The sequence below is a fragment of the Equus przewalskii genome, chromosome 2 (genome assembly GCF_037783145.1).
Source record: "Equus przewalskii isolate Varuska chromosome 2, EquPr2, whole genome shotgun sequence".
Classification (NCBI taxonomy): Eukaryota; Metazoa; Chordata; class Mammalia; order Perissodactyla; family Equidae; genus Equus; species Equus przewalskii.
In genome coordinates this window covers 5,812,178-5,822,379 of record NC_091832.1, presented here as the reverse complement: position 1 = coordinate 5,822,379, position 10,202 = coordinate 5,812,178, and positions in this window count along the sequence as shown.

Below are 10,202 nucleotides of genomic sequence, written 5' to 3'. Positions count from 1 at the left end.
TGATCCTCAGACCTTCTTATTTATTTTTCCTATTCTCTATTTCTATGTCTTTTTACCTACTCTCTGAGCGATTTCCTTGATGTGCCCTTTCAGACTTGCTGTTAAGGGTTCATTTCATTATCCTGTTTGTTTCGGTTTTGCTCCGTGGCCTGCGTTATCTCTGTTTTCTCCAGGTTGTTTTTTTCCTCTGTTTGTTCCTGGTGACCCTTGCAGGCACTATAAATCTGATGGGAAGCTGGGTACCTGACTAGGGGCGGGGGGCTCGCCTTGGTGACGGTGAGCTTCACCGGGGTGAGCCGCTGGCAAGTCAGCTTCTTTGGGGAGGGCTCCAAATGCCCATTTGTAGAGACCGATTATTCAAGAGAAGAATCTCCATCTCCCTGTCCCCTGGGGGGCCCAGCTGCCAGGGGTTTCTAGGTCTGCATCCTGTCTGGTTCTGTGTCCTTGGAGAATGGACCATCATCGCCTGGTCTCCTGGGAATGAGAGGCGAGTGGAAGGGAGGGTTAGTTGCCCAACTGCATGGGCTGCGAAAGGGAGTAGCAAGGAGTCTGTCAGCTCCCGCACTGACTTTCCACCAGCCTCCTCTTTTTAATGGACCCCTTGTCCCACCTTCCTCAATATCTGGCGCCTCCGAGTCCCGATCGTTTCTGGGGCTCTGTGGGAGACCCTGCTCACATCTGGCAGACACTGAACTGCTTCTGCCCAGCTGGTTCAGGCTCCCCTCCCACAGCAGCCCCAAATGCCATTGGCTCCTCTCCTGTTCTCACGGCCCTGGCTAGTTCTGACCCTTAATGAGTTTTAGAAGGAGATGAGATCAATGCTTATGTTCAGTCTCTCTCCACCATTTCAGTTACACTTTGCTTGTTTCAGGCAATCTGGGGAAGCCAAAGAAGCATCGTGGTCATTTTAACACTAACATTTATCCAGCGCTTGCTCGGTTCCAAGGCCCTGTGAAGCACGTTACAATGTTTTATCTTGTGAGAGCTTCTTTGGAGCAATGTCGAGTCACATCTTTTGCCCATTTTTTAGTTGAGTTGTCTTTTCATCATTGAGTTGTAAATGCTCTCTATATATTCTAGATACAAGTCCCTTATCAGATATATGATTTGTAAATATTTTCTCCCATTCTGTGGATTGTCTTTTCACTTTCTTGATGGTGTCCTTTGAAGCACAAAGTCTTCTAATTTTAGTGGGGTTTCATTTATCTTTGTTGTTGTTGCTGCTGCTTGTGCTTTTAGTGTCATATTTAAGAAAATATTGCCTGATCCAAGGTCATGAAGATTTACTACTATATTTTTTTCTCGGAGTTTTCTAGTTTTAACTGTGTCATTTAGGTCTTTGGTTCATTTTAAATTAATTTTTGTATATTGTGAGATAAGGCTCCAACTTCATTCTTTTGCATGTGGATGTCCAGGTATCCGATTTGTTGAAAAGACTATTCTTTCCACATTTGATTGTCTTGGCATCCTTGTCGAAAATCAGTTGGCCATAAATGGGGAGGTCTATTTCTGAACTCTCAGTTCTAGGCCACTGATCTACATGTCTATCATGTGCCAATACCACTCGGTCTCAGTTACTGTAGCTTTGCAGTGGGTTTTGAAATCCAGAAGTGTGAGTCCTCCAACTTTGTTCTTCTTTTTCAGGATTATTTTGACTGTTGTAGGTTCCTTGAATTTCCATATGAGTGTTATGATCAGATTGTCAATTTCTGCAAAGAATCCAAGCAGGACTGATTGATAGGGATTGTGTTGAATCTGCAGATCAACTTGGGGGGTATCGCTATCTTAACAATATTAAGTCTTCGATCCGTGAACACGGGAAGTCCCTCCATTTATTTAGGTCTTCTTTCATTTCTTTCTACAATGTTTTGTAGTTTTCAGAGTATAAATTTTGTACTTTTGTTTAATTTCTTACTAAGTATTTTGTTCTTTTTAATGCTATTATAAATGGAATTTTTTTCCTTAACTTCATTTTTGGATTGTTTATTGCAAGTGCATAGAAATTCAGTTAACTTTTGTGTATTGATCTTGTATCTGCAACCTTGCTGGAGTACTCATTTATTAGCTCTAATAATTTTATTGCGGGTTCCTTAGGATTTTCCATATACAAGATCATGTCACCTGCAAATACAGATAGTTTTACTTCCTCTTTTCCAAACTGGACGCCTTTGACATAATTTCTTTGTCTCACTGCCCTGCTAGAACCTCCAGGACCCCACAGATGTCGGTTAGGTCTAGTTGCAGCGTCGTTCAACTCTTCTGTTGCCTTGTCGATCTTCTGCCTCGCTCTTCCATCCATTACTGGAAGTGGAGCTATTAAAGTCTCCCATTATCACTGTCGACTTGTCTATTTTCCCACCAATTCTGTCTGGTTTTCCTTCCTGTATTTCAGGGCTCTGCTGTTAGGAGCAATATATGTTTATAATTGTTATATCTGCTTGACGGATTGACATTTTTATCATTATAAAATGTCCTTCTTTATCTCTAATGACTTATTTTAATTTTATAATCTATTTTGGACAGACTTTAAAACAAATCTTCATTAGAACAGCACCTCTTCCCGTGGGCTCCTGCTGGCTCCAGGGAAGGAAACGGGAGCCGTGTCTCAGCTTTGACAGCTGGTCTCTCTCCTCTCTTCCTTCTCCTCCAAGCAACAGTTCTAAGCCTCAGTTTCCCTGCCCGTAAAATGAGAGGATTGGGATTTATAGTTGCTAAGCTTTTCTTTAGCCCTTGTTGGGTTCTGGTGTTCTGTAACTAGTAATAATAATAAGTACCACTTATTAAATGCTTACTGTATATCCAGTACTTTCCTCTGTTTCACCCTGTTTACAGAACTACCAGGACAGGGGAGATTTTTGTCCCTATTTTACAGATTGGGAAACTAAGGCTGAGAAAGGCTGGAGAAAATTTAGAAATTAAGGAGAAGCATGAAGAAGCAATAAATATCACCATCACCCCCGTCTCCCAAAGGTGAACCACTCTTAATTTTTGGAGGCACATCCTCCTAGACTTTCTTCAAGGCATGAAGATATTTTTAGACAATTTTTTGCACACCACATGCACAGGATATTGAGGGAAGGACTTTCTCACAGTCGGAGCTGAGCCAGGATGAGAGGGGCTGCCTCGGTGGCAGTGAGTGCCTCATCAGTGGGAGCACGGCATTCTGTTCACACAACGTGACAAGGGCTCTAATGGGGCCTGTGGGAGCCTGTCTTCCCCCCGGACCGCAGGGCCGGCCAGGGCTGGGACCAGGCTGAGCAATCTCGCTTCCCTGTGCCCGGCTCAGAGGAGAGCTGGAGACAGCTTGATGGATGGGTCGTACGAGCCAGGGGACTCAGGAGGGAAATGGGGAACAGCTGAGTCCAAAGTCTGCTTGGGCTGAATCTCATCCAGAAAAGGAATTGTGACAGAAGTGTCCTGGCCTGGGTTCAGTGGCAAGTCCCTGCCCTTCCCTATCTGTAAAATGGGGATTGAACTGATTTCCCTTTGAGCCCTTCCAAGGTGGCCTGGGTGAAGCTCTGGGCCTTGTTGACAGGAAGACCTTGAGGCCTTGGGATTCGGGAGTTGAGGCTGTCTCCCAGGGGCGGGCCCAAGAGCCACATGGAGTCACCAGCCAACCTGTCTGCATCCATGCTGTGTGACATACTGAGTGCTCCGTCGTGTGGAAGGAAGAATTGGACGACCTGGCCTTGAGGAACTCCCTGTCACTGGGAGATGAGATGCCCCGAGAAAAGGGCCATAGAAAGATTGACCAGCTTGGAGGGGCTGTGGGTATCCTGGAGCCCTGGCTGGGAATCTGGAGACTGGAGTCCAGCCTCTGCCACTCTCCCACTTGCTGAGTGATCTGGGCAGGCCCCACTCCTCTCTGAGCCCATGACCCCGTGAGCTCATGCAGAGCCCTTGCACACCATCCAGGTGGACTCCTGAGCATCCACTATGCTCTGGTGCTGGTAGCTGCAGAACTAAGCAAAACCGTGAAGGCCAACTTGGGAGGAAGATGAGCCACCTTCGGGCCCGGAAGACCTGGTCTGGCACTCTGAGTCTGGGTTTCTCCTCTCTCTCCGGGTTGTTTGAAGAGTGAACAAGTTAACATATATCCTGTGGTTGGCACCCAGAGGGGGCTCAAAGAGCTCCTGTTCTTATGAGCAAGGCCTGAAAGCTGGGGAGACTAAGGCAGGCTCTTTCTGGGCCAATGGGAGGGTGTAGGCGGCATGACTGTAGAAAATGTCTTGACTTTGGAGTGATGGCCTTGTCTTTGGACAGCCCAGGGCCATAGCTGGCAGGGTCACATTCGATCTCTGTGTCTGGCAATGATAGGATCTTCCCTCCCTAATTATCAACCTACTCAGGGAGATGCTAAAAGCAGTGTCCATTCCTGACACGTGTCCAACGGCTGTCAAGAGGGCTCCATGGAGGAGAGTCTGTTTCAAGAGCATGTTACATGCACAGAGAGAAATTGAGAGAGAAGGCAGAGATTTGCAAGCTACAGGAAGGGAGGTCATGTTGGGGGTGCTTCTGGGTGCTGGGCCCTGAAACCCGTTTACAGAAGCCTACCTTATTGGACAGCTGTAAGAATACTGAAACAGCTTCAAGCTCTTTTCAGAACAAAGTGGGGTATAGTGAATTACTCAATTTCTGAATTGATAGATGGAGGCTGCCTCCCCTCCCCCAACGACTGTCGCTCTTCACGGTCACCGAGTGCTGCCATAGCTGGTTTCTTATGTTTTCCTCAGTACAATCTTACATGTAATCATGGTTTTCCATTTTTCAGTTGACACTGAGGCCCAGAGAGAGCATATGACTTGTCTAAGGTTGCACAGCCAGAATTTGGATGGAGGTCCCAGACGCTGGGTAGATAGGCTGGGGTGTTCTGACCAGCGAGGCCTCTGCCCAAGACAGCATGGGGTGATGAGAGCACTGCCCTGGGAGTCCTGAGACCAGATCCACCACCAAACTGCCATGTGTCCCCAGCCCACTCAGACAAATTCCCTGGGCCTCAGTTTCCCCACTTGTATCATGAGGCTTAGTTTAGAGTTATGGGGAGAATGCTTGGGGCATTTGTCCAAATGGGCAGTCCTCAAATGGAAATAAAAATAATTACATTAGTGAGTACCTACTCTGTGACAGTATCACCTCATTTAGTCTGCTCCCGAGGGAGGGAGGGCCATCGTCCCATCTTACACAGTACAGCCTCACACTCAGTGAGGGGACCTGCCCACAGCCCAGCGCAAGCAGATCTGAGGACACTGGAATCCCTGCTGTCGACACTCCGGGCCTCCTCATCTTTGGAGAGCCACAAGCTTCCTAAGCCCCAATTTCTCTGTCAGTAAAAACACAGCAGTGTGTGCCTGTCACACTCCAGGCCTCTCTGGGGCATGGGGCCACCTTGTCAGGCCAGGCTCCACAGAGGCGGCTGCACCACACGTAGCCCTTGCTCGGGAGGGACCGTGTCCAGGCCCCAGAGCCTGCGCTCCTGGCAGTCCGCCCCCCTGGAACTGGTGACTCCACCCTGGGCCGCCCGCCACCTGCCCGCTTTGCTTTCCAGCAGGAGACCTCCACCCACCTTCCCCTCAGGGGCTCAGGCCCTGCTCCTCCTCCCGGCCGCCTCAGGTTGCTCAGGTGGTGGAGGTGTGATGGACACGGAGGAAGCCTTGGGCGAGCGTCAAGTGCCGGACTTCTGGACAACGCCAGCTGGCCTGGGCGCGGCCCCTCTGAGCCCCACTGTGCGGTGCATCTCCTGTCTGTTAGCGCTCTTGCCGCTGCAGGAGCCAGCAGCGCAGGCGTTTGCTTCCCAGGTTGCAGAGGACGGGGCTGAGGCCCCTGGTGAGAGGCAGTGGTCCATGAAGCAGTGGCAGAGGCAGCCTGTAGACCGGGGTCGGTGCCAACCCTGGGATCTCATCTTGACTTGGCACGTGCGCCTCAGTTCAGGGAGCTTGGGGACAGCCAAGTACAGGGCTTGGAGGCTGGCCAAGGATGAGGGCTTTGGGTCAGGAGGACAAGAGTCCAAAGCCTGGCTCGGCCGTGTGGGATCCCGGGCACTCAGTGCAGCACCCTGGCCTGCACTTCCTTGCCTGTAAAATGGGCTGGTGTGGGGCCTTCCCTGCAGGGACGTGTGAAGACTGAGCGGTTAGCACCTGTGAAGCTCCGACAGGCCTGGCCCAGGGTGGGAGGTGTCCATTGGTGTGACAGCACGGGCGTCCCCAGCCCTCCCTGGGCCCCGGAGCCCCTGGGGGAGCTCTGCACATGCAGAGGCCGGGCGGCCTCCAGAGAGCGGATTCCCTGCGCAGAGGTGGAGTCTGTGTGAAGCTGTGGGGGCTCTCGGAGGACTAATGTGCAGGCACCGGAGGAGACAGCTCTGCCTCCAGCTCCTCATCGTGCACCTGGGTAAACTGAGTCTCCGAGCAACCGAGTGACCCCTAGTTCCTGCTCCTCCAAGACTCAGCTGCCCTGCAGTGCCCCATTCCTGAGGGCACTGCCAGGTGAGCAGGCCGGGTGGCAGCTGTGGCCTCACCGCCAGGGACTTGCTGTGCTGTTTTGGGCACAGCCTTTCCTTCTCTGGGACCTAATTTCTCCTCTTGTAAATAATAACTCTCTCTCACTCCCTGCCTCAGGGAGTAGAGCTCATGGCCCTGTTGGGGCCAGTCTGACCTCTTGGAGCCTCAGTCTCCCCCCTGGGAGGTGAGGGCGTTGGTGAGATGCTCCGAGGCTCCGCAGGCTGATAGAGGCTCATGTGCTCCAGGCTGCAGCCCCTGGGTCAACACACACTGCTCTTGCCTGCAGCCTCCAGACCAGGTTCTGTCTCCCCCATGGGCTTCTTGGGGGGAATGTGAAGCGGGGGAGCAGGGCCCCCATCCTGGCCGTCCCCTCCTGCTGTCCTGGGCTGCCTGGGTGCGAGGGCTGCCAGTCCAGAACCTCAGAAAATATTTAGGCAGTAACACAAGCCTCAGCCACCTGCTTACCCTACAAATGTGCAATTAATCACCTGAACGTGCTCTGCGTATGTCTACCCTCAGGAACAATGCTGCTGGGGTGGCTGGGAGACAGCTGCTGTCACAGCCCCAGCTGGGCCTGAGAGGCCTCTGGAGGTTGTGCAGTCCAGCCCTTGACCCAACAACAGGACTGCTTCATAACTTCCTGCTCACTCTTGCTTGCATAACCCAAGGGATGGGGAGCTCACTTCATCCCAAAGTAGTCCATTCTGCTTTAGAGGGCTTTGCCTTTTAGAAATCTGAGATGTGCCCCCAGGTCCACTCCCTGGGGTCCCAGTCTGCTTGGGGCTCTCCCAGCACAGTCAGCTCCCTCTCTCCAGGGCACCCTGCAGAGCTGTGAGGTTGAGGCCAAGGTGCCCCTGAGTCTCCTATGTTCCCAGGCATGCCTCCAGCACCTGCAACGCCCTCAGGTGTGAGGTGAACGGAATTCTCCCTGTCCTGATCCTTGTTCTGCACACTCTTACTTGTTACTGGCAAATTAACTCAAACAAAGAAGCATTTATTAACCCCCAACTGTGTGCCAGGCCCTGTGCTGAGCTCTGGGGACACAGGGCCACCAACATGGTCCCTGCTGTGACAAGACAGACATACAGTGAAGGTGAACTCAGGCCCCAGACCCTGCCTGGCGAGGCCCCAGCCTGGATTGCCTCCTGTACCCACGCAGGCTGCCATAAGCGAGGAAGTCCCTGCCTGGCCACACTGGAATGGGGGTCAGTCTTTTTCTGGAAAATTTCAAACATACACAAAAGTACATATAATAGTATAACGACCTTAGAGAATAAGATATGGGCCCATCCCTTAGGTCCAGCATTCTGAACTCGAGGCAAAGACCACTTCCACCTCCTCTGCGCTCCCACCCCCTCCAAATTATGTGGAAGCCTGGCTGCTCCAGCTCTTTGCTCTGCCCTAAAAATCACCACCAGCCCCGAGTCCACCACCCAGCCCCGTGGCCCCTGGCCCCGAGAGAGCTCAGCTCAGGCAGCACCCCCTCCTGCACAGACAGGACCCGTCCCCTTGGTGGCAAAGCCCAAGCACGGGCTGCTGGAGGCCCGTTTCCTCACTGGCCTCTCAACGGCCCTTCTGCTGGGTCTTGTCACCCCATAGGCCAGGACCCTGGGAATAAATCGAAGCGCATTTGTCCTGTAGCCGCCGGCTGGCAAGGGCTGGCGGCTCATTCCCGGGTCATGTTCCATTTGCGTTTCCCCCAGAGACATCATCACTTAGAAATCCATAAACCCCCAGCGGGGCCCAGGCCCAGGCGAGTACATAAACCCGGCCTTGTGGAAGCATCCCTTCCTGGGTCATATTCCATTTGCATTTTCCCCAGAGACATGATCACTTAGAAACCCATAACCCCCGGCAGGGCCCAGGCCCAGGCGAGTGCATAAACCCAGCCTTGTAAAAGTGTCACGGTCCCCTCTGGACAGCGGGGTGAGGCGTGTGCCAGACTGCTCAGGCCGCCCTGGGACTGGTGTCGCCGCAGGTCATCCTTCTGGCAGAAGTTGAATCTTCCAGCCCCTTGCGTCTTGTGGTTCATGCAGATCTGCAGGGTGGCGCGGGTGCGACAGGCCTGCGCTGGATTCCGGCTCTGCCCCGAGTCCTGGGGCCCCGGGCAGCGATCTCTCCAGCCTCAGTTCTTCCCTCTGTGAGATGGGTGGTGGCGCTGCCTCGCAGAGTGTCATGACGCTGCCACATGAGTTCTATAGGGGCTGTAAAGCACGGGATACAGTTTTTCTGGTGGACTGGCAGGATGTGGGGACAGAGCCAGGCCGGGCCCAGGAGGCCTCGTCTCTGCTGCCTGTCACTGGCCTGCTCTGTAACTTTGGACACGTCCATGCCCCTGTGGGCCTGTCTCCTTATTTTGAAAACGAGGAGTTGGATGGGCAGCCAAATTGACATGTCTCTGCTGTGGCCCTGCTATGCACGCAGTTCTGTGCAGACAGCTCCTGCTTCTCTGCTCCCCTCTCTCCTGCTCCATTGGTGTATCTAATGAGCAGGTACTGAGCGCCTGCTGTGTGCCCGGCGCTGTTCCAGGAGCTGGGAGGTCCGCGGTGAGCGGGACACATGGGGACCTGCCTGCACGGGGCGAACGTTCTGGTGGGAACTTTCCCAGTTGGTCCATCCACGGCAGCGGGCCAGAGGGGGAGTCCTGAGATCCAACTCTGGTGTGTCACCCCTACTACCCCGTTGTGTGGCGCCCTCTTCTCCACCTCCGTTAGGCTGGATTAGGGGGCGCGGATGAGGCTGGAAGGGATCACAAAAACGGAGTCCCTCTGGGCCTAGGGTGCCTGTCTGCGAAGTGAGAGAGAGTGAGCTGGTGGCCTCAGTGGGCCCCCTGAGCCCTGATGGTCTGGGTCCGGGGGGCTGCATGGGCCAGCAGGAACAGAGACTCAGGAGACGGGGGAGTCCCTAGAGGGCAGACGTGGTATGTGCCCAACATCCAGGGACCCTGCCCGGCCCTAAGGCAGAGGGGAGGTCCCAGTGCCCATTCACCACAGAGACCCCGGCATTTGGAGCTCAGGTTGAGGGGGTCAGCATCACAGGCTCCGGCCCCCGGGGCAGAAATAGGGCACAGCAGAGGGACCTGCCAACAGCCGCAGACATCCACCGAAGGACATGGCTGGCCGCCGCTGTCCCCATGGGGCACTCCCTCCCCCGCCGAGCCCGCCCCTCCCGGACCGCCTCAGACTCGGCAAAATGACCCCAGGGGGCTGTCCGCAGGTCTGTGGCTCAGGGCCGTCCTGCCAGCTGCACGGGGATGGACGGGCCCAGGAGCCGGCAGAACCTGAACAGCACGGGGGAATCGCAGGCAGATGAACCCAGAAGCTTTGAAGTTGCCAGAAAAGGAGGCCTCACCATCACTTCCACTGTGAGGCGTCTGCGTGGATGTCGTGGCTGGAGACCCGCGCGAGAGACGTTTGAAGCAACAGTTGGTGGGGCTGGGTTTTCCCTCAGAAGGAAACAAATGTAGACGCAAGGGGCTGGAAGATTCAACTTCTGCCAGAAGGATGACCTGCGGCGACACCAGACCCTTCCACCATCCCCACTCCAAACATATGTAAATGTGGATAAAATATTACTGGGGAAAAAACCAAAAACAATCCGCTGCCCCAGAGGCATCTTCTGGGACATCGTTTCCAGCCCCTGCCCCTGACCAGTGCTGGCTGCCCTGGGTGAGGCACCAGCTGCCTTGGGCCCAGGATGAGGAGGGAG